Here is a 25,982-nt window from a genome sequence, read left to right as displayed (position 1 = left end):
GCGAGGCCTGTTCATTAATTTGGAAGTTCACACTGCATCGACTGTCTTTCTTCTTTTGATTAACAGAATTAATGAGCCCAAAACATCCGTAATAACCTATGGCGCCCACATAGTTTAGAATGTAAATCTAAACTTCTTAAAAAAATTCTCGTATAAAAATTTTCGAAAACACACTCTTCGCAAGCATATACATATATGTTTAAATGTGTGTGTGCAACTAACTTCAATCAAATCGCCCAGCAATCCTTAAATGGCAAAAAAGAAAAAAAAAAATCTTCACAAAGCATTCCAGCAAAAATTCTCATCGCTAAGTTTAGCCATTGTATCAGTTGGTTGCATCTCAAGTCAGAGCCGGCATTTTCTCTTTGGAGAAGCAACGCAAAAGGTTGAAGAAGAAGAAGAAGAAAAAAAGAAACTCGATTAGGCAGGGATGCGCCTCGCACCTGTCGTGCATCCTGCTCGTAAAATAGGCTTTTACGCGGGCTCGGACTTAGCCCACCAACACCAATTAGTTACAAAGTTTCGTTCCTAAAATATTAAAGTTATAAATAAAAAAAAGTATTAGTTATGTATAATTATAAAACAAACCTTGCATCTAAATCCATTTTGTGATCTTATAAATTGTAGCAAAAGAAAAAAAAATAGTAAGCCAGTTTTAAACATAATTCAATGCAATCAATTAACCTTGGCATGAGCACCTCCAAATGATAACCCCGTTGTGAGCAGCATAGCTGTTAAATACTTTTTCTTTCATATAACAAACAGTTAAAACAAAGTTATATATTTGGTCAAGGAATTAATTCGTGCGGGTGGACAAGAGATGGTGCAACGAACGGAGCGTCCCACAGTTCCGTGTATCCACACATGTGTTGCAAACCCCTGTCATCGCGTATCGTTCGTAGTATAGGGCAGTGGATTAAAGCGTCAACAACACCAGTTTGTAGTTAAGTGAACATGGCGCAATTTGTGCCTGATAAAGTGTTTTTGCGGGGTGTCCTGCTGCATTACTTTAACATGCAGAAAAGTGCGACTGAAAGTCATCGTATTTTGGTGGAAGTGTATGGTGACCATGCTCTAGCTGAGCGAACGTGTCAGAAGTGGTTTGCACGGTTTAGAAGTGGTGATTTCGGCTTGGCAGAACAAGAGCGAGCTGGACAGCCAAAAAAATTTCAAGACGAAGAATTGACAGCATTGCTCGAGCAGGATTCGTGTCAAACGCAGGAACAACTTGCAGCAGCATTAGGCGTTGATCAAACAATAGTCTCCAAACGCTTGAAAGCCATGGGAATGATTCAAAAGATGTCACATTGGGTTCCACATGAATTGAAAGACAGAGACGTTGAAAGACGAAAAACCATTTGCGAATTGCTGCTTCAACGACAGAGCAGAAAGGGGTTTCTGCATCGAATTATTACGGGTGATGAGAAGTGGATCCATTACGAGAACCCTAAACGAAAAAAGGCCTGGGTGAAACCAGGTGAACCAGGTCCATCACAACCAAAACGAGATATTCACTGTGCAAAGGTTATGCTGTGCATATGGTGGGATATGAAAGGTGTGGTGTACTATGAGCTGCTGCAACCGGGTGAAACTATGAATGGAGAACGTTATCGACGACAATTAATGCGTTTGAAGCAAGCTCTGGCCAGAACACGACCAGAATGGGAGAACAGACATGATAAACTTATTGTTCAACATGATAACGCTCGCCCACATGTCGCAAAACCGGTCAAAACCTATTTAGAAAATGTCGGATGGGAAGTTTTACCCCACCCGCCGTATTCACCAGACGTTGCTCCTTCGGACTACTACTTGTTCGATTGCATGAACAACGATTTGATTGGACAGTGGTTTACTTCTTCAGAAGATATCGAAACATGGGTCTCTGACTGGATCGCTTCCAAGGATGAGGACTTCTTTCGCCACGGAATCCGTACATTGCCTGACAGATGGGCGAAAGTGGTGGCTAGCGATGGACAATATTTTTCTTAAGGTATTTATGTATTTTGTGTTTGTACTACAGCTTCAATGTGTGCGTACCAACCGCACGAATTAATTCCTAGACCAAATATATATATATATATATATAGCCCCCCCCCCAAAAAAAAACTACGGCTGACTTAATCCCCACCCTCCTTGTGCAGTGCAATGTGCATAATAAAACGCAAATGTTATATAAATTATCCCCTACTCTCATTCTTTACCGTCAGCGCAAACTATAAGTAAAATTTAAAAAAAGTAACTCTTATAAATTAAAAAAGCCATTTATTTAAAATAAATTTAAAAAATAAAAATAAAATAATTATTTAAAGCGCTCAAGTTGTTAAAAATATAATTTGCTTATTATATATTATTTGCTTACTCATAGTATATAGTACTCGCAATTTTAATCTCACGTTTAATCCTTAGCCGTAATCGCTCGTAGCTTTACAGTGTGTTATAATGGTTTGTAAGTTAATTTGTTTTATTCATTAATCTTTACGGCAAGCACTCTCCTCTTTCCCAATATCCAATCAGTAAAAACAAAACGGTATGGTTTATGACCTTTTGTAAGCGCTAAAAGCCATAAAACCAAAGTTTAAAGCAAGCAAGAAAAAAAAAAAAATCTGTTAGCAATCCAAAATCAAAATAAGTCGTCCTATTCGCAATAAACCCACAAAGGATGTCACCGGCCCCTAAATCAAAATGGGAAAGACAGTGTTAATTTTGAACTTATTTGACCAAGCCTCGTACATGAGAGAAAGATCTCGAAGCCGCTCTCACAAGTTTGGTGTGCCTACTCATGTGTTGGTGCGTTTAGTTCCAATCCTGTGACCATACATGGTTAAGGAACAGGGAGACTGTTCTCATGATTCTTTGTGTCTGCCCCTTGAATTTGGATTTTTGGGACTTTTTCTTTCCGCCCACGCTTTGCTGTAGGTTGAAGCCCGTTGGACAAACAAGATTATTCGCGCGCTTGTGTGAATGGGAGCCTGACCTTTGGCGTCCGCGCTGTTCGAAGTTGTACATTTTGTGTAAAGTAAACTCCCCTGCCTGGGTTGAGTATTTTAGGAGACGAGACATTAACTTGAAAAAATTCTAAAGTGGTCCGTTCTGCATATCAGTAGCGGTTCGTGGTCTGTAGAAGCACCGGTTGCAATGCTGCAATATCGAAGGTATGTAGTTACGCTCAAGTGTTCCCCTCCCTCAGCATTCTTGAGTCTTATCCAAAAAAAATCAGGAAATATGAAGAGGAAAGTCTTTTTAAGCTCCATTTGTATATTTATTGATTAAAGTGTATTCTCTAATATTGATTTAATATACGTTATTTCGTTTGTTTTTTTTCAAACAACCACTATCAGTGTACGTTTATACACTATTTATATACAAACCTTCTACGTTCATGTTATTGAACAAAAGAGAAATCGAATATATAGCATGTGCTGTAAGCCATGAATCCAAAAAGAAGAAAAAAAGCAAAAAAACACATATATTCCTGCACGCAGTTAAACAAAATTACTTAGTTAAGTAAACTAGGCATTATTTTAAAATGGAAGGTCTTTCTTCGTTCTTTCCGAGCTTCAAATTTTCTATGACTTAATTGTAATCTGAAATGCTGTTCGCCAAGTTTTTCTGAATAGAAAGCATCACTACTGCAAATATTTTCCGCTTTATTTTCTTTAGGGTACAGAAACACCTCTCCTCCGACAATATGCATTTTCTTAGCATCTTTGTATGAATATAAGGTACAATAAGTTCATTTTCAGTAACTACGTATTTTTGTTTGCTGTTCTACTATAAAGAAGCATGAAATATAAGATTTTTCCCTTCGAAAATTAAAAAAAAAAATAATAGTTTAACATTCCAGCAATTTAGGCTAAAGAAGACAGATGAGTATTGAAAGTGAATGATTTAAGATTATTTTATGTTCTCCACTGGAAATCGAACACGGGATCATGTGCACGAACGACACAGAGCTAAGACATTTTCTTCTTCGAGACAATCGCCACCTCCTCCCAGAATAGGATATTTATTTTAAAGATAAAATCTATCCCAAGAATTTTTACCTTTGTATTATAAATGTAAAATAAAATCTATTGACTTTGAACGACCGCCCTCCCCCAAATATTCAGCCTGCATCCGCCCCTGCTACCACCAGATGCATATTTGTTCTTTGCTAGTTTGTTTGGTGAATAACTTCTTTCTTCCAAGCGTCTATATCTCGCTCAATCTATCAATTGAGTCAAGCGCTGCCAAGCGGAGGAATTCGTAATTACTACAGAAGCTGACTATATACCAGTTGCGGACGAAGTAGCAAGTGGAAGAGCGCAATACAGAAGGATAGCAGTGATGCAAGAATAAATCCACTTCCTCATGTCAAGAGATAGCCCGCTGCCCTGTGTGCAATGTTACTGCTTCCAGTGGCAACGCTCCCTGCAACTGGATTTGTAAATCACTCTCTTCCTTTGTTTTTTTAATTTATTTTTTTACTGATACACACTTTAATACTTACAAATATCTTTAGTATTAAAAAATATACGGTTGCACAACCATGCAACATATAGTTCCATCCGCCGCTGCTATCAATAGTGTCATAATTACTGAAATACTGTACGTTGTGTGGTGCATATTGTTTTTTCGTATACCAGAATACTAGCCTATGCTTTTATATGTTAAGTAACTGTGCGTCATTTGAAACCCCCACGAAAGAAATTTTGGAGTAGTTATTGAGCAGCTGTGAGCATATTAATGCGAACCAATTTAAATCACCATTTGTGGAGCCTCTTACGGACTCTTGCATCCAATTGGAACTTGACACCAGGACCATAAACTCCCCGAACGAGTTGACCGGTCGAAGATTATCGTGAGTATGATAATGTATTCCAAATCTCCACCAAGCCACCGAAATTTATCGATAATGAAAGGCCGTGAATGGTAAAAGCAGGGATTTGTTTATCTGTATGTTTAATGCTGTTCTATGTATATTATAAAATCCATATTGAATGTCATTACATATGCTATACATTTCAAACCAAGTTCTGTCATTTGCTCGTGAGATTAGTTCTTAACTTGTTGTTTGTGTTTAGTTAAGTTATATATTCTACGGTACTCATATTCTTGTTCGCCGCTGGGGCCGCGGTGGCTCAGTGGTAGAGCCTTCACCTCTGGTGCTTTGTGGTGGACAAACACCGTGTGCGTGGGTTTTTTCGGGGTTCTCCCACTTTCTTCATTCCACCATTTCATTCATTAATCATCATCACTGTCTCCTTTAGCCTAACCGGCATAACCGTGGGACGTAAAACTCAGATTTCATTTCATTTTTTTCTTGTTCGCCGCTTCCCAGCTCCGGTTGCGATAATGATGTGAGTATTGGATGATGAGGATTGGTGAGTATTTCGTCGTGGCGCAGCTGGGAAAACGAGAAAGAAAGAAAGAAAAGCGAATTACATAGAGAGAGAAAAGAAAAGTGAGTATTGTATTCATATTTACAGAGAATTCTAACCACGACGAACACCACGGTCCTAAGACACTTGTATCATCTGTTGCTCTTCATATTTGGCCAGAACATAGCTCATCCACCACCTGTTACCGTAGATAGAAGTTACATATCCATTTATATCACTCTTTCCGTCAGTTGTTACAGAATAGGCGGTTGTAATGGTTAAATTGGAAAATAATTTAACATTTACCTTTGTCTCACACTGTAGAGGTATGAAATCATGGAATTGTTGTGTATCTGCAATAGCTATAGCTTTACTGTATCGGTTGGCCATTTGATGTTTGAAATTGTTTTGTAAAGGGTACAATAAAAGAAAAATATATCACCTATGACTTAGATTTCGTACATTTTTAATTGTAATATATATACGAAATTTAGATTTCTGACCTAAAATAACTACAAAATTAACTGTAAAACTGAAATATTGTTAAACTTTTATTCTGATCAGAACTGAAATTTCTTTAAAATTATTTTCTTAAAAATATATTAAAACATAATTTTTTTTCTCAATTTAGTAGGATATGCAGTTTAACAGTTACCTTACTTTTGTATTTCTACCATATCGTAATTTTTCTACATTATTTTTATCACATCCTCATCAAGATTCAACAAACTTACATTTTCGTTTTTAGAATAGAAGTTATTAACATTTTGAGTTAATGATACGTTTTAGGAAAAATTATATAAGGATTACTTTTAAAAAATATTTAACCGAAATAGTCATTGATAACTAAGAAAAACAAAATAATTAATAATTTATTTCTAGGAAAACAAATAAATCTAGAGGTGGAATTAGGGGAAAACTGTGAAATAAGATTTTGGATATGACAATAATAAATGTCAGACAGAGATTCAAAACAACATGGTACAGGAAATAATGCTTAGTAGGTGTATATTTGTCATAGAAGAAGTGATGTAGATTAAGGGACTAAAGGGAATTTTATTAGAAATATGGAAAAAAATGGATAGAAATGATAGACATTGAAGAAAAAAAGAGGAAGACCACAGAAGTTCTATAGTTCTAGTGCAGAGTGGATAAAATAGAGCAAGTTGAAGAAGGAAAGTGAGAGAAGAAAAGATGACTTGGAATAGAAAGTATAGGAGAATAAACAGAAGTCCTGAAGAAGTAAGCAGGAAAGAGGGTAGCAGTATATTAGATTTATTGAAAAGGAAGAGAAGAGAAATGGAGAAAGTGAAAAGGGATAGTATATAGAATTAGGTGAAAAGAATGCGAAATAAGTTATAAGAGAAAGAAAAGTAGAAGGAAGTGTTAATCAACATACGGACGACGCTAGATTAAAGAGGGATAATAGCGCAGTATATAAGCATGTGAGAGAAACAGAACACAGAATAGACTGGGTAGGTGTAGAAGGATTGAAAAGAGAAAGGAGCATAATAAGGAAATGGAAAGAGGTGGAATGGGTATGAAGAGAAGAGAGAAATGATGAATTGGAATAGTGGACTGAATATCCATGGTTTGTAGAGAAAATTTTGGATAGAGTAGAAAAGGAAGAAAAGATAACATAAGTGTGTTAAAGTGTATGTGGAATGGCGCAGGTAGATCCACCCAATGTTTTTTTTTTTTTTTTTTTTTTAAGCGAAAGTCTCCTCGTTAAAAGTGGAGATCTTTATGCAATTAAAAATAGCTAAAAATGAAAAAAAGGATGTCATTGGCCTTAGAAATGACTAATGTTCGGATTTGTATGTAATTACATATTTTTTCCTTCATATGTAAGTTCGTCAAATCCTTAGTTTGTGATGCACATCTCTAGAGTGCTTCAACTCAAGTTTCATATTACATATTTTTACATGTTTTGACCAATATTATATATTTCTATGGTTTCTACGTTTTATTTATTTATTTATTTATTTATTTTTACATAAAACTGTCTTAAAATTTTGCGTATACTGAAATTTTAATTTGAAATAAAGAAAAAAAATTCTCTCCAACTGTGCAAGACTTCCATCTAGATTCAACGTTATGTCTATCTTTTCGTTTCTTTACCGAAAGAGAAATCTCTCTCTTTTTTTTTTTTCTTTTTTTTTAAAAAACCATGTTTCGCAGACTTTTCGCCGATAACAAAAGAAATATAAGAAACAAGTAAAAATCCTCCTTCCAGGGTACATTAGCAGCGCTCTTTGTCAACTCTGGAGGAAGACAGATCACGCGCCTGGCAGGCGACTGGCGAGGAAATTCCTAACATGAAGTCTATTTGATTATTATCGGAGGTCGGGCGGGAAAAAAGATGAAAGCAAAGCCTGCAATTCAAGTTAAACTGTATGCTAGTGTGCTTCCAGGAATTTACTGCAAAAGTTCGTTCCAAGAAGCTGGCGACAATGTTAATATCATAGCAGGTAACCTAAGCTTTCAAAGAACTTCGCTTGTTCAACTGAATGACAGGAGGACAGTACTCTAGTATTGCGGTTGCAAAACGCACGTGTTCTCTATTGACCGTCAAAGTTAGAAATGGCTCCGGTTGCCTCAACCTTATCCGCAAAATTGCGGTTGTGGGTAACTATCGATGATGCGTTTACTACGGACGGTAAAGTGGTGTTCCAAGTGTGTGATAAAAAAATTGGATGTTCAATGAAATCTCAGTTAGAACAACATGTACGAAGTGCACTCCATGCAAGAAATAAAAATTTCCGAGCTGCAAAAAAAAAAAAAAAAAAAAAAAAAAATACTCTTGACACAAATGCATCAAGATACTTCAGTGAGTTAGTTTTTTCAAAGACTTGTGCCAAGCAATAATAGCAGCAAACATTCCTTGGAACAAAATACCGTGCTTTTCTGGAGAAGTACTGCGGGCGTCGAATTCCTGACGAATCCACTCTTCGAAAGTGTTATCTCGAAGTTTGTTATAGGGAAGCTATAGATACCATTAGGGCAGAAATAGATAGTTCATATATTTGGATTTCTGTGGACGAAACAACTGACGTTTTGGAACGTTATGTAGCAAATTTAGTGATTGGAAAGTTAAGTGAAGATGCTCCATCTAAATCCTATCTTATTGCGAGTAAATTGCTGGAACGCACGAATCATTCCACGATTGCTCGCTTTGTAAACGATGGTCTTAGTGTTGTGGCCGAGAGGAGTTCAGGAAGAAAAAGTCCTTGTTCTTTATACAGACGGTGCAGCGTACTGTTAAAAGCGGCTAGAGCACTTAGTTTTTTTACCCTCACTTAATGCACTTCACATGTATGGCCCATGCTCTTCAGCGTGTTGCTGAAGAGGTGAGAGACAACTTTTGCGAAGTAAATCAACTAGTTTCTTCCACGAAAGAAATGTTTGTTGAGGCGCCACAACGTGTTCAAGTTTACAGAGATCAACTGCTAGACGTGCCACTTCCTCCGGAGCCTGTGCTAACGCGATGGGGCACTTGGATACAGGCAGTACATTTCTACAATGAACATTTTCAAAAAAATTAAGCCTGTTGTTCTTTCATTTCCATTGGAGTCTGCTGTGTCAGTTGGCATTGATCAGAAACTATTTAATGCGTTAAGACTAGCGTGTGATATCGCATACGTAGACAGCAATTTTGGTTGGCTACCTACAAGCATTAAAAAGCGAGAGACTGTTGGGCGGCCTCTTCTGGAATCCATGGAAATCATAGAGGATGCAAAGAGACTGCTGCAAGGTGTGAGTGTGGAGATGTAGGAGAAAAAGTTTGAAAAACTAAATGCAGTACTTGAAAGAAACCCGGGTTACGACAGCCTATTGGCAGTGTGTGAGATTATTAGTGGTGAAACAAGAACCCCCCGGAAGATATTTCCCCCAACTACATCCCCCTGTTGAAATACGCTCCTGTTACTTCTTGTGATGTGGAAAGATACATACATACATACATACATACATACTCTGCATACAAGAATATTTTATCCGATCGCCGACAAAATTTTACTTCTGATCATTTGGAAATGTACTTTGTAATCCATTGTGCAACAACACACAAGTGAACTGCAGGCACATCTTTTGTAAGTACTTTATTTCAAATTTAAAATGTTCATTAGTGGAAATATTCTTCCATCTTAGTTCAGCTGGTATTGTTTAAAAGATATAGGACTGCTTTTCCCTGAAATATATATAAAACAATACATTTCGTCTTAAGTTGCTTTTAGTATTTAAATCCGTATATTGCGTATAATTCAAGATTGGGCCGTGGTGACGGATGCGCATTTCGTGTAAAAGATTCTAGATTTGAAACTGGGCCACATCACACTACATGATATTTCTGACGTACAAATGCCGTATGCATTGCTTTTCTCGAGGCTTTCCTGTTTCTCTCTAGACGATTCAAATCTTCCGTCATTCGCGTCTGATTTTTATTATCCTGCAATCAGTCACGTCATTGACGTATGGCTGTCTCAGCTGTTCAAGCATTTCACTTCATCGGGGGACTTGCATTAAGCAGGATAAAGTGTAGTAGATTTTCCTTTTTATTTTCATAATTCGTTTAAATATTGCATACTCATACGTGTGTTAATATTACGTTTTCATAAATATGTAACATATGTAATATTACATATTCTTATATACTATTACGTATTTCTTACATTTTTAACCCTTTGGGGATCCTATGGTACAATTTGTACCATACGCGTTTTTCATGGTACATTGCGTTATTTCTCTTCTATTTGAGCTTTTTCGTCCGTTTTTTTTTCTTTCTTTCTTTCTTCAAGTCCAGAGGCCTTGCAGAAGACATTACGTATGGTTTCAGACCGTCCTGCGTCCAGACATAGGTGATGACGTCATAAGTCAAAAATTTCTTTTCTCATTTTCTAAGCCTATGTTCAATATTTTTTGGCGGGCTTACTTTTCTACGTAGAAGAATGAAATTTTGCACAAACATTCAGTCTACCGAGTAGTATTTACCAGATTTTTTGTTCCGATGTCAGTGCTAAAACAGGGGGGAACCAGAGGGGCAAAGGGGTAAAAAAAAAGGGATTTTTTTACCCCCAAATTCCCGTTTTTCGTCATTTTCCCGCCTTACATACACGATAGGACCACATGAGTCATACCGTCTGAAAGGCAGTTCCATTCTGAAGAGAAGGACGGTCGAATTATTATTCTAGGGTAATTAGGGCAGTCTCAGTGAATTTTTATCCAAATATACTTCTGTATAGGGTAAAAGTGGGGCATGGTAGGGAATTTTTTTCTGGCGGGTCTATTTTTTCACGTAGAAGATTGAAATTTTGCACAAACATTCAGTCCACCGAGTAGTATTTACCAGATTTTTTGTTCCGATGTCAGTGTTAAAACAGGGGGGGAACCAGAGGGGCAAAGGGTTAAAAAAAGGGATTTTTTATCCCCAAAATCCCGTTTTTCGTCATTTTCCCGCCTCACATACATGATAGGACCACGTGAGTCATACCGTCTGAAAGGCAGTTCCATTCTGAAGAGAACGAAGGTCGAATTATTATTTTAGGGTAATTAGGGCCGTCTCAGTGAATTTTTATCCAAATATACTTCTGTATAGGGTAAAAGTGGGACATGATAGGGAATTTTTTTCTGGCGGGCCTATTTTTTCACGTAGAAGATTGAAATTTTGCACAAACATTCAGTCCACCGAGTAGTATTTACCAGAAGTTTTTTTTTTTCGATTTCTGCGTAAAAACTAGGGGGATTCCAGAGGGGCAAAAGTTGAAAAAAGGGAAATTTTGCCCCAAAAAATCCCTTTTTAAAAGGAATTTCCCGCCTTAGATACATGATGGAGACATGTGAATGGAACCGCCTGAAAGACAGTTCTATTCTGAAGAGAATGATTGGCGGATTATAGTCCTAGGGTAATTAGGGATGTCTCAGGAATTTTCTTCCCTGAGATCATAGTGTTTTATGGTAATTTGGGGCATTGTGGGAATTTTTGATAAAAATTCTCCCGCCCTTACTATTCAAGATAGAAACTTGAAATTTGGCACACACATTCAGCATACCAAGTACTATTTATCAGATTTTTTTTAGATGACTACGATCACACAGGGGGGGGGGTCCAGGGGGGGGCAATGTTCGAGAAAAAAAATTTTCCCTCCGAAATTTTCACTTTGACATTTTTTTTTCCGCTTCTGGTATATGGTATGAGCATGCAAGTGGTACCATTTGAAAGCCAGCCCTATTCTGAAGAAGCGCATTTCATTATATTAACCATTAGTGTAAGTGATAGAGCACCCTTCTCTAGGGTTACCAGATTGAACTTAAGAGAAGCCTAAGTATTAGAAACTTGAATGAATTTGTGTAATAGGGGACACGTTTGAAACTAGATTTTTTTGCTTCTTTTGCATGTTTTTTCAAACATCAACAAATATTACCAACACTGCTATTACTACAGATCAAACGTATCCTGTACTGTATAAACCCTACTGATTAAAAACTCCTCATTACGAAGGTTTGTATTTCGCAGCACCATTTTGTGGAAGAATTTGTATTTTTACAAGTTCATCCGGACACAAATTTCATCCATCACAAGTTCTGATGATAGTTTGTTTCTGTTGATAATACTGGCACAAAAATTAAGAGAATTAAAACGCATTTTTACAATGAAAGTATAATTATTAACAACAGCTAAGTGCTACGTATATGTCATGAATTACATTAAGTGTAAGTAATTTAATATAGAAGGAAGACTTGTTGAATGTATTCCAAACCGGGCAGTATGGTATATAACAAAGTTGGCTGGTTTAAACCAGCTTTTTTTTTTTCCCCCAGAAAAAACGAACTGGTTTAAACCAAAAAAACGAAAATTTTTCGTAAAAGTATAAATGTTAGTAAAATCTTGATGAACACACATTTGTGGGTTATCACGTTTCACTCCTGTATATTATTCGTATTATATTCAGACCTAAATTTCCCATTCATTACTGAAAGAAATTATACTACAAAAGCAACCTGTTTTTAAAATAAGTTGATCAATGTTTCTTCTGTGATTTTTTTTTTTATATATATATAATTTGTTATTCTTGTTACGCAGTTATAATCAAAGAAAAATTCTAAATATTGTTTCGTTTTAATAATGTTTACTATTGATAAAATACATCGAAATGCGGGACTTTTTTAAGGAGGGGGCTCATACAAACCCCACGAGAGGCATTTATGGAAATCAGAAGTTCTTTCGTATCTATTTATGTATAAATGGGTCAGAGCCAAAGTGGACTCAAATAATTCGTATCTTTATTCACTTTTCTTACTGACATGCAAATTAAGTCGTATTTCTTTAACTTGGACTAATAAAAGTTGTAGTGAACTAACTTGGACTACATTAGTTCCTCTGTACTCTGTTGTAGTATTTTGAAATTGGCATTTGTGGCCAATTAGTCCCGGTTTCGAATTCAAATGGAGGACAATTTCTGTCAGATGTAAGTCGAAAAGCGGTTTGGATTCCGCTTGAACCTTATGTGACCCCTTCCAGCATAACCTGTGGTTGTTGCCTAATAACACCAAGGCGAATCAAACTTATTCCTGTCCATATGTGATATAAATACATAGAGCAAATTATTTAAACCAGTAAAAGCTGGTTTAAACCTTAAAAACCGGGTTTAAACCAACCCCCCCCCTCCTTTTTTATTTTTGGGTTTTTTCATTAAAAACCATGGTTTTTGCCAACCCTGGTATCTAACCATTGCACATCTGTTTTATGAGTCTCGATTTCGACCACAAACTTGTAAGAGTTTGTAATGGACACACACTCATATCTGTCCTGTTTTCAGTAAGCTCTTCCATTTCCTTCTACTGTTGACGTTCCATACACTTGTTGTCTTTTTATAGTCTTTCTAAAAGTTTTATAAACGGGTTCTCACACAATACAAATCATACTCATGTTCATACTTGATAACCAAAGTCAACATTTTACTCAGTAAGTTAAATTGTGCATATTAATCCACTTTATAAATGAAAATAGTTAATAAAATTTGTAATTATCTCAAGTGTTTGGTTGTATTTTCACTTAGTGATATTTCTTTCTCTTATTGGCTAATTCAGAACTTTCCCTGGCTAATTTCTCAGAATTTAACTTGAACTTCATCTTATTACATATTCGTGGCTTTTTTTTTTTAAATTATTGTTTGCACCGTAGAATACTTCATATGAAAACAGTAAATGAATCATAGTAAGTACGAAGAAGTGTTAATTATGCACAGAAATATCAGCCGACAGTTTCTTTTTAGTGATGAAAATAACTCTGCTGTTGAGAGTCCTCAACCGACAAAGTAAGGATATTACGAGCTAATGCAAAGGTCGTAAGGATCTTCAGGAGCACTCATCCAAGGGTTAGTGCTTAGGGTTTGGTGAGGATATCGTACAGCAATTACTTCTAATGTCAGTCTTGTGAACAGGGCATTGCACCTTTTGCTACACTGCCAAGAAACCGACTGGAAGCCTACTTTCAAGTTGTTTGTTTGTTTATTCGCTGTTCGAAAGCGAAGGCTGTTTTTATTTTTTTAATGGAAGTGAGAAAATGTTTGTTAGAAAGTGTCTCCAAAAATACAGAGTTCCAAGTGAAGCATCTTTGAAAAAGACTTACATTGATAGCGCGTACAACAGAACTAGTGACGATATCCGTAAAAGTGTTCAGGACGAAAAATATATGGATTTCAGTTGCTGAAACACTATTTTCTAGGCCGTTTTGTTGTTAATGTTGTAATTGGAACTTTAAAAGGGAGAGAAGGTATACAAACATATTTGCATCAGAAGTTCTTGAAGTAGCCAATTCCACATCTTTTTACAAAATCGCTGACAATTCTATCACCAGAATGCCTAAACATAATAGGGTTCTTGTCACAGATAAAGCTGTGTACATGAAAGGGCAGCAAAAGCCCTAAAGATTCTATTCCCAAGCATGCTGCATGTCATCTGTCTGCCATACGCACTACATAGAATTGCAGAGAAAGTAAGTTTTCATTTTCCCGGCGTTGACGTTTTTGTGTCAAATGTAAAAAGATATTTCTGAAACCTTCCACGCAAACTAGTGTCTTTCGTGAATTACCTCTTGAACTTTCGTTCCCACTACAGCCCGTATTAAGGAGATACGGTGCATGGATTACAGCTGTTCTCTATTATGCTTAAGAACTTCAGTCCATCAAAAGAATTGTTTTTGATGAGAATGATGTGTTTTCAATTAAAACTGCTCAAAGTGTGTGTTTTCAAGAATTGCTTGAAAAAGGACCTAGCTTCCATTGAAACACATTTTTTAAAGTTGCCGGACGCTATTACCTTTTTTTTTTTTTTTTTTTTTTTTCAAAATAAACAGTTTTATCTTGTTCTTAAAACCTGCAATAATCTGGTGATAAGGGCGCACACATTTGGCGAAAGTGTGATCGTGTTGTAAGTGCTAATCCACGTTTGGAAAAATTGAACATTGGTAGTGTTCGAAAGATGATATTGATGTAACTCTTGACGGTGATATGAATTCTTTCCAAATTACTTTATTTCAATATACATCTGTAGATGTTGAAAGAGCATTTCCACATTTAAAGCGAATTCTTTGACAGGACGCAGTCTTTTGTTTGAAAGTATTATGAAGTTGTTAATAATTTCAGAGAAAAAAATGTGAATTAACTTTCGTAAGTGAAAATAAACTGCTAGTGTAGTGTAAAAGAACTTCATTTTTAGTATTTGATACTTTCAGTGTTTCCTAAAGTGCTAATGGAACTGCGTGTGAATAAAGTGTGATAGTGTTTATTCGTCAGAATATTCGTCTCATGATCTTGTTCTCAAATACTTTGTCTATGTTATTCCCTCAGACTAAACGACCATGTTTTGCAACCATACAGAACAACAGGCATTATTATAGTTTTACATATTTTAAGTTTCAAATTCCTCCACAGAATTCGCGACAACAAGAGATTTTCAACTGAAAAATAACACAAATTCCCTGCTTTTTAGTCGACTTTTAATTTCCTCGTAAATATGGTTTTCGTCTGTTAATATTGATCCTAGATATTTGAAAGTATCCACTTTATCAAAAGTAGTATTTAATATTTTAAAGCATCCATAATTTGCCGTATTAGGATCCCGACGCACTTCCATGTATTCAGTTTTGTCAGCTTTTACTTCTTAGCCCATGTCCCTGCAAGCGTTTAATAAGACCTGCGTTTCTTTCTATTGTTTTTCTATCATCCCCTATTAAATTTACATCATTTGCATACGCCATAACCTGATGAACACCAACTCTAGGCCCTGGTTGCTATCTTCGATTTTCCTTGTAGCGTATTCCAGGACAAGGTTGAATAATAATGGCGACAACGTATGTCCTTGTTTCAGGCAATTCTCGACGTGAAAGCTCGTGGTGAAAAACTTTCCTACCCGGACTTTACTTTGGGATTCATTTAAACATATCTTAATCTAATTAGCTTTCTCGGTATTCCAAGTTCTGTAAGAACGATGTATAATGTTTCTCTCCTAACAGAGTTGTAAGCCTTTCTAAAATCAATAAATAGTTGATGTACCGGGGTATTGTATTCCCACTTTTTTTTTTTTTTTCGAGTATTTGGCGAATGGTAAATATTTGGTCGATAGTTGATCGATTTCGTCTAAATCCGCACCGATAATCTCCAATAATTTCATCTGCGTATGGGGTCAATCTTGCTAATAGAATGTTTGAAAGAACTTTATAGGATGTTAACAGAAGAGAAATGCCTTGATAATTATTACAGTCAGTTTTGTCGCTTTTCTTGTGAATTGGAACAATGATTGATTCTTTCCACTCTTGTGGCAATTCTTCCTTATATTTGGTCTAGGAATTAATTCGTGCGGTTGGTACGCACACATTGAAGCTGTAGTACAAACACAAAATACATAAATACCTTAAGAAAAATATTGTCCATCGCTAGCCACCACTTTCGCCCATCTGTCAGGCAATGTACGGATTCCGTGGCGAAAGAAGTCCTCATCCTTGGAAGCGATCCAGTCAGAGACCCATGTTTCGATATCTTCTAAAGAAGTAAACCGCTGTCCAATCAAATCGTTGTTCATGCAATCGAACAAGTAGTAGTCCGAAGGAGCAACGTCTGGTGAATACAGCGGGTGGGGTAAAACTTCCCATCCGACATTTTCTAAATAGGTTTTGACCGGTTTTGCGACATGTGGGCGAGCGTTATCATGTTGAACAATAAGTTTATCATGTCTGTTCTCCCATTCTGGTCGTGTTCTGGCCAGAGCTTGCTTCAAACGCATTAATTGTCGTCGATAACGTTCTCCATTCATAGTTTCACCCGGTTGCAGCAGCTCATAGTACACCACACCTTTCATATCCCACCATATGCACAGCATAACCTTTGCACAGTGAATATCTCGTTTTGGTTGTGATGGACCTGGTTCACCTGGTTTCACCCAGGCCTTTTTTCGTTTAGGGTTCTCGTAATGGATCCACTTCTCATCACCCGTAATAATTCGAAGCAGAAACCCCTTTCTGCTCTGTCGTTGAAGCAGCAATTCGCAAATGGTTTTTCGTCTTTCAACGTCTCTGTCTTTCAATTCATGTGGAACCCAATGTGACATCTTTTGAATCATTCCCATGGCTTTCAAGCGTTTGGAGACTGTTGTTTGATCAACGCCTAATGCTGCTGCAAGTTGTTCCTGCGTTTGACACGAATCCTGCTCGAGCAATGCTGTCAATTCTTCGTCTTGAAATTTTTTTGGCTGTCCAGCTCGCTCTTGGTCTGGCAAGCCGAAATCACCACTTCTAAACCGTGCAAACCACTTCTGACACGTTCGCTTAGCTAGAGCATGGTCACCATACACTTCCACCAAAATACGATGACTTTCAGTCGCACTTTTCTGCATGTTAAAGTAATGCAGCAGGACACCCCGCAAAAACACTTTATCAAGCACAAATTGCGCCATGTTCACTTAACTAAAGCACAAATTGCGCCATGTTCACTTAACTACAAACTGGTGTTGTTGACGCTTTAATCCACTGCCCTATACTACGAACGATACGCGATGACAGGGGTTTGCAACACGAATTAATTCCTAGACCAAATAGATAAGGGGAATGAATTTGGGTATTTTGTTCCACAATTTTTCGCCTCCAGCTAAAATTAACTCAGCAGGAATTTCGTCTGCACCCAGAGATTTGTGTTTCTTTAATTTCTTTATAGCGATTTCTACTTCTATTCGGCTGGATTCTGGAATATGCGGTTCTGCGGTATCTATCTCCCTTTCTCCACGCACATTAGTTTTTGGCTGCGTGTTAAGCAAATCGTCAAAGAAATCTTTCCATCTATTTAAGATGCTATCTGTATCAATGAAAACCGTTCCGTCAGCTTTCATTAATATATAAGCACGAGGTTGGTAGCCTTTCTTAAATTTGTTGATCCCCTTATACATGTCCCGAATGTTCTTATTTTTACAATTATCTTTAAATTCCTTAATTTTATCTTTCAAAAAATCGCGTTTCTTTGTTCTAAAAGTTTTGGAAGTTTTTCGCCTGATGTCTACGAAATTTTGAGTAGTTATTTCATTCGGATTATGTAGCCAACATAATTTTGTCTGTTTGCTCTTCTCTGCTAGTTTAATGCATTCCTGGTCGAACCATGGTTTGTTCCTACGTGTCCCAATTATTTATTTATTTATTTATTTGCTGTAATTTTAATGCTATCTCTAATTTCAATCCAAGTGTCCTCAACACTAGTGCACTCCGAATCTTCTAAAGCCGAGAATCTATTCAAAACTTCAATCTGGTATTCCTCTCTTACCTGGCTCACTTCTAATTTCTTTAAATTAAACCTCTCCGTTTTCAGATATTGAATATTTCCTTTATTCAACGATGATCTCTCTTATTATCGCTGCTACCAGATAGTGATCAGTGTTACAATCAGCCCATCTGAACGACCGGATATCAATTATTTTAGATTGTCATCTTCTGTCTACTAAAACGTGATCAATTTGATTGTGTTATTCCGTCTGGTGAGGCCCGAATGTATTTATGAACGTCGCGATCTGGGAATTTTGTACTCTACGATAAGGCTTTTGGATGTTGCAAAGTTCACGAGTCTAATACCGTTGTCATTACTTTCCTTATGCAGACTTTCGTGTACGTTCGCATTGAAATCCCCTTGTAGAATTTTCATATGATTTCGGGGGAATTGGGTGAAATATGCGTGCCACTTCTTCGTAAAAACTGTATTTTATATCGTCATCCTTATCTTCTGTTGGGACATAAACATTTAAAACAATAATGTCACACCACCGACACTTACGAGCAATAAAAGAAAGTCTGTCAGTAACAAATTCAACCCGCTTAATTGCTGATATTATTCGTTTGTGAACGAAGAACCCTGTTCCTAATTGGTGATTTTTATTTCCTTTCCCGTAAAAGTAAAATCTCCTGAATTCACTGTTCCATTTCCTTCCCATCTAAGTTCCTGAACTACTACTGGGTCCCTTCTCTATTTCTCTAACTTACTCGTTACGGATTTTAACGCGCCTGCCCTATAAAGACTTCTAATATTTCATGTTCCAACTCTCATGCCCATTTTTTTTTTTCTAAGGTCGTGCCAAATTATCAATCCTTGTCCGAGGCTTCTGTGAATGTTTCTGAAAAAGTGCCTTTTTTTACGGGATGAGGTTATTAGCCTTAACCAGACCTCCAAACTGGAGGACCACTCCTTGTCTGTCCGCGACTGCTTATTCAGTATATTGCAGCTAACCTCAATATCTAGAGGCCTTCTTCTCGATCCGCAACCTCAGGACGAGCTATACCGTGGTGACAAGAATACATTTTGTAATTAGATATTTAAATCAGTAGGTGGAGTGGAGGGCTGTGAGGGTAATTGGGAAGTCCTTTGAAAAATGTTAAATCATTTGTATTTCAAAAAATCAAGGTTAACTAAATTTATTAAAAATAAAAATATTCTTTTGATGGTAAATCAATTACAAACCTGAAATCATCAAGAGTGTGATTATTCCTAAATAACTTTTTAAAAAATCATTGTATTAGGTACTGGAATTTTGCTGATAGTTATGCTGAATATACTGGAATTTTGAAAATGAAACTCAGTAGATACCCTGTAGATGATTTGATCCCAGGGCGTGTGGGTGAAGGTGGGGAGGGGGTAACAAAATCGTTCCATGTATTTTCTTGGGATTTTCGTTTCCTCGCATTCTCATTCCACCAATTCTTCCATACTCAGTCACTTTCGTTAATCATCCGTCGTCTTTAGCCTACAAGGTATAATCGTAGGACGTAAACCGAAAAATTTTTTCGGAGTGGGACCGACTTTTATAACAAGCTAATGCAAGTTGTTTGAACGCATTCCACCATTCTTACTCGAAGCTTTTAGTATCACGATGTGTCGCGTCCGTCTGGCATCGACTACAGGGTCGAACTTGTCCGCAAAATTGAATATGTGCAGTAAATTGGTTTATTTGACTTAACGGAGTTCAGCATCGCGCTCAGCACCGAAGCTGTACGAGACATGGCCGAATAGCTTAATGTGAGATCCGAACCTGAGCTTCCACCGGGAGTCGAACCCGAATTTTCCACGCCGACGTCTGCAGTATGGTCCAAGGTAACAAGACAATCTAGTGTCAGCCCCAGATGGATGAAAAAAAGGGGTTGGATTGAAGGATGATTTGTTGTGGTTTTATGCTTGTAAATATTACAACGTGGGCAGCATTGAATTCTCTGGAATACTTTCATTTTTCTTTCTTTCTTCATACAATCAAGTTAGAACTATGTTGCATGCAATTACAGGTTTGGATTTATGTTGTAACAACTAAAATAAACCCTTACCCTAATGCTATTATTTCCATGAATTACACTTACTGATAGAAAATAATCCAAAAGTTGTGAAACATCAGGGGAAATCACTTCCATGGTTTGTGACAACTTTTTTACTGGAGTTGATAAGATGGTTTAATATCTCAATTTGCAGTGTAAGTGTATAAATATCGTCTCGTGAAAGAAAGAAGACTTGGTTTTTCATTTATATTATTATAAAGTTGAAGAGATCTAACTCTTCAAATATCTCTTAATTTCTAATCTACCTCTGTTCAGCTTGACTCCTATTGTCTCGTACTAATCTTTTGTATTCATATGTGGATCCGCTGAAACTATACGTATTTCCAAATGAAATTCTGTGTTGTTTCTATTGTTTTCCTACTCCAGATCTTTGTGATTGATGCAAAAGGATAACGAAAGCATTTAAAATCTTATATATAAAAGAGAACGCACAAATCCTTTGTTCCCTCATCACGCTAATACGGCTGAACCAATTTCTTTCATTTTTGGGGGGTTATTAGGATTTGGACCCTAGATGGTTTTTATCATATCACTTTAATTTTCAATTACCAGTGTCTTGAGATAATTGACCATTCAAGTGTCCATAACGTACAAATCCTTTGTTAGTTCATCATAGGTAAAAATAAACGTATTTATATGCAACCCGCATGACCGTGTCACTCGGCGGGTTAACATAAATGACAGGCGATATAATGTTAACATTTACTGCAATCTACTATGGTTTTTATCATATCACTTGAAAGCGAAAAAGTAAAAATTATCTAATTAACAAGGTTTATTGCGTTCCGGGGTGACCCCAGCGAAGCGGGGTGAACGCTGCTAGTCATATAATAAACGTAGATGGAATAAAAGTAATATCTTTCATTCGTGAAACCTACGTTGAGCTCATTTGTTAATCATGTGGTTATCTGGTTCATTTCTTGATCTATTATCTTGACTTGTACTTTTCCTATTAACATTGTGCAAAATATGTGTAACATGCCAATTTCGAAAACGAAAAGCAGTATATTAGAAGCTTAGCTTATCTTACAGATAGTTCATGTATATACAGGTGCTCGAAAAGTAACGAGTCATTTTCAGATTAACCCACTTTAATCGATGTGAAAAATTCAGAGTACAATGGAATACACAATAAATAAGTCAAATCAATGCAGCTAGACATGACACCCTCCATGGTGAGGCAGTGCTGCCACCTCTCCGGTAGACCAGAACACTGCAGTATTGCAGGGGTTAGAATCTGCACCGCTGCCTCAATGTGTTCACGCACGAGCAGGAAATCCCAAATCCTGACCTTGTACTCGTACACCAGACTTCGATGTAACCCCATTCAAAAAAGTTCAAGAGTCTCAAGTTAGGCGAGCGTCTGACCAGAACTGCGAGCGTCTTTATCTCCTATTAAAGCGTTCAGAGAAAATCTGGTCCAAGTAGTAGCGAACAATCCGAGCAAATTGCTGTGGGTCACCGTCATGTTTGAATACTACCGTATCCAGAATGTTGTCAGCAATTGTGGCTCCAGAAATTGCTTTTTTGGAGATTACTGTTTATTCGGCAGATATGAATGGTCCGTAAATGCGCTTGAGTGAACCTCAACCAGACGTTCACCTTTGGAATGTATCCTTCCCATTCCATAATCATTGTGGCTGCTCTTCATTCGCTGCTGTTTGGTGATTGGCTAGACCACAGGTATGGAATGCCACCTCGTCACTGAACATTATATGTTGCAACAATGCAACAAATGTTTATTGTTCACTACCTCAAGGAGATTAGTGCACAAGACCATGTGTATCAAATAGTCGTGAGATTCAAGGTGATGTAACATTGGGATATGATAGACCTTTTTTTTTTTCCCACAAAGTGTGATGTTTGCCACACACACTGAACTTTTGAATACCGTTCTCAACTGAGACGATGTGTGGACGCCTTAGGATTCTGCTTGATCGCCTTCATATAGTCTTCAAAGTTTCCTGCGACATTTTTTGTCCGGAACGTTTCTCGTCGAGGGCACTCCCTGTTTGGCGATACTTGTTGCCCAGTAGTCGGATATTTTGTTACCTTGGGGGTTGTGTGTGGTAATATTGTCAAACCTTCTTCCTCAGCAAAGGGTAGTCCACTGATTCTCCAGATTACGACGATTATTGGTTGCTGTGTGGTCGACGTCTTTCACATTACCTGCAAATGAGAGAACCCAATTAGCGTTTTCCTAGAAATGTTTCGTTACTTCTCAGTATCTTCTTAATCCTTACCTTTGCTGCATCGTCAGTTTCTTTCAGATTACCTACAAATGAGAAAACGAAATGATTGTCGTGGAAATAGATTGCAAATTACATCAAAGTTTCGGGAACACTGTCTCAGTATGCAGAGCGGTCATATCGAGCTCCATTAATTTGAATTATTTATGCTGTATTCTAGTGTACTCTGCACTAATGTGGGTTAACCCAAACATGGATCGTTCCTTTTTGAGCACGCTATGTAGCTAATTTTCGCAGAAAACAGCTCATTTCGAAATGAGCCAATTGAAGGTTTAGAAGTAATTGCAGTATCCTATTAGTGTCTAGTCTAAAGAATGGTCCAAATGACTAAACTCAGAGGATGAATAAAACAGTAACCAGCAATAAATGATGCAGAGCGATTGTGGACGCGGAGGCTCAGCAGCGCCTCTCTTGTATTAGCGTTGCTTCCTTGCTTGTATATGTTATGCCATGCTCAGTCAGTAAAGAACAGTTAAAGAAGTTGAAACGTGAAAGCAAATGCCAGTATTTGTGTCGACGCAAAAGGCCACAATATTCGAGTGGGGCAGAGTGATCGGTCTCAGAGAAACAGGTATGTCATATTGTGAGACCTCGTCTCGTATAGGGTATGCTGCTACGTTGGTGATGCGTGTGAAAACAGTGGATAGAAGAGGATCCTATTTAGCGACTAGCTGATATTAGACCACACAACGAGATGATCTCCATCTTCTGTGCATGACTATAAAGAACTCTACATCTTCGTCCCCTGTTGACTCGAATCTGGGCGTGGACTTCGGTGTATCGATGGTTCAACGCCATCTGCTGCGGGGAGATCCCTCGTGGCTAAGCGGTTAGCTTATGCGCCTTTGGCGTGGGAGACCCGGGTTCGATTCCCGCCGGGAGCTCATGAGGCTCGGATTCCGCGTTAATCAGGTCCACGTCTCATATAACCTCGCTGCTAAACGGGACGCTAAACTAAAAATCAACTCGGCCATCTGCTGCGGCTTAGGCTGGTGGCACGCATACCTTTGCGTTGGATGCCAGTAGTATTGCAGCTGCTTCAGTCTGTAAAGGGTATATAACGCTGTCGCTGGCTGTGTGAAGTGAGTGGCAAATTAGTGTTTTCGAACGAGTCCAGCTTCAACCTATCCAGCGGTGATGAGCGCAATATACCAACCTGCATTGTTGAACGAAATAGCGAACAAGTACAAGTGGGATGGTTTAGTGTGTTATTGACAACAACATGCTTGGTATTGTGGGTATTCTGAACATCAACCGCTACATCAGGGAGGATTTAGAATCTGTCACTGCTCCTGTTTCAGGCAACTCCACATACCATGTTTGTGCAGGACAATGCCCGGCCATATGTGGCGAGGAATGTGCGGGACTTCTTTGAAGAACAACGGACTCACTGTTTCCCGGGCCTGTGCGTTCGCCTTACATGTCGCCCATCGAACATATGTTGGATATGGTTGGTCCGCGACCTTATTATCATGGGCTTTCAGCAATTAGTGTTGTTGCATTGTAGACTCGCATGCGAACTGCGTGGAAGATATCTCAGGAACATATCCAGGATCTCTCTGATTCCATGCTATGATGTGTACTAATGAGTTACGTGATTTTGACCGGGGGGGTCCATTTTTCATACACACATATTGGATACTTTTCTTATGAAAAGGGAATTTGTGGGGATGCCTTCTGATGGCACGATTTGGAATAACTCAAACATGTTCAAATCCAGGGGCTGACTGACCCATGCTATTTTTAATACCATTTTGTGTTTGCCAGGTGTGGGTGGTTTTGGTAGTATTAGTGTGATAAGGGAAGCCATCTACCATAAACAGAATTGTTGTTTTTGAAAGTAATACAGTGGCAGATATCTGTATCCGTGCAAAATGTCAATGTATCCAGCGCTATTGATGTTCCAACACTTTCCAGCTTTTCGGACTGTCTAGATCCCCAAATAGCTCCCCACATTATTAATGAAAACCCTCTCCGTGTTTGACCGTTGGTTGTGCACGGTCCAAGTAGAATTGCGGAAGAGCTCGTCTCCAAACCCATGTGCATCTGCTAAATGAAAATTGGGAAATATGTACTCATCAGAAAAAGTTGCCTGGCTCCAAAATCTAACGTGCCGCACCATTTTTGTTGTTCATTGTTTCCGCTTAGCAATATTGGCGCTAGTAAGCCAGGATCGTCTTGCAGCTCCCCCGTGATAGTCCAGTTGATACAGACCTTCAGGTGTTCTGCTACGTCTGGAACTTTGCACTGGGATTTTGAGTCACAACTTTTGGTAGTCCTCAACTGGCGTTGCATTGAACCTGGTTGGCTAGAACATGGACTCACTCTCTTTTTGATTCCTTTTAAAGGGGTACTAACCCAATTGATAGTGGGGAATTAAATCTGAAGGTTTCGTGAAGTATGCCTTTGGCTTGCACTGAGTAGCATTTTCCCACTATTCAACTACATTTAAAGTCACCCCTCTCGTTTGGGTCACTGCATCGTTGTTCCTCTTGTGGAATTTTTACACTGTCTACAGCTAGAATAATAAATTACAACCATTTTTGTCTTTCAAATCATTAGATTTCATTATATTGCAGTGTATCTATTTATGATATATATATCTGTAGATGCTCTGATTACAGCACGTGTGTGCTTTACACTATACTGAATTCTCAGGGTTATATAATGCGTGCAGATCTGAAATTTTGATCATTCGTGTATTGTCATGTAAATACTCTATGGTATAAATTTCATTTCAATCCGATATCTCCTTGATAAAATTTTCACAAAGTAGTGTAATATAGAAATAACTTTCGTATTGTGCTCAAAGTATATAAAGTTTCAAAAAGAAAGAAAGAAAACATCTTTCTCAATCCGAAAATATTAAAGAACTTTGCGAGCTTCAAAATTTTTGTTAGAGTTGCATAAGAGGTGACTGGAAGCGTAAAATTCATAGAAAGTTTAATTTGCAAAGTTAAAAACTTTTTGTTCAAATGTGGTGCCAGTTTTTTATCACCTGATCGTCAAAATCAGCTTGCAGGATCTCTAACAATACGCGCTACCTTTGGAGTCAGTGATCACTCAAGGTTGGCAATGTTTCATTGTCACTTCGAATAAGCCATTTCCCCAAGCATTGTCCGTTATGTAGTTTGGTGGATTGAGATCATGTCTGATAGAAGGCCAATCATCAAGAGGAATGAAATCAGTTACAACTCTTTGAAGCCACTCTTGAATCTTCCGTGGCATGTGGGCCCGTGCAGTCCTGCTGATTACTGGTTTCAGAACTGTGTTTTTCCGTATACTTTGACAGCAGCTCTTGTTCCTTATTTTCTGAAATCGAGTAGCACTGTTATAAGACACCCATATCAAAGCAGGACTTGAGATAGGACAAGATGCTAGGCCTGTTGAATTTTCGGAGCTTAATGTATATGGTTTATCATGTCTGCTCTTGAGTTTTCTAATCGGTTATCATCTTCATTCTCTGTCACTAGGACAACCTATGTACAGATGAACATGTGGTGTCGATAATATTATGTACAG

At 37.8% G+C, this 25,982-nt stretch overlaps 1 protein-coding gene across 2 annotated transcripts in view; it reads left to right on the top strand.

The window, feature by feature from the left end:
- LOC145690780 (uncharacterized) overlaps positions 1-25,982 on the top strand; it is an 83,369-nt gene that overhangs the window by 15,834 nt on the left and 41,553 nt on the right. The gene's annotated exons all lie outside the window — the stretch shown is intronic.

The sequence above is a fragment of the Thermobia domestica genome, chromosome 7 (genome assembly GCF_964235325.1).
Source record: "Thermobia domestica chromosome 7, izTheDome1.hap1.1, whole genome shotgun sequence".
NCBI lineage: Eukaryota > Metazoa > Arthropoda > Insecta > Zygentoma > Lepismatidae > Thermobia > Thermobia domestica.
The sequence above is the reverse complement of the archived record's forward strand: the minus strand, read 5'-3'. Positions and strand labels throughout refer to the sequence as shown.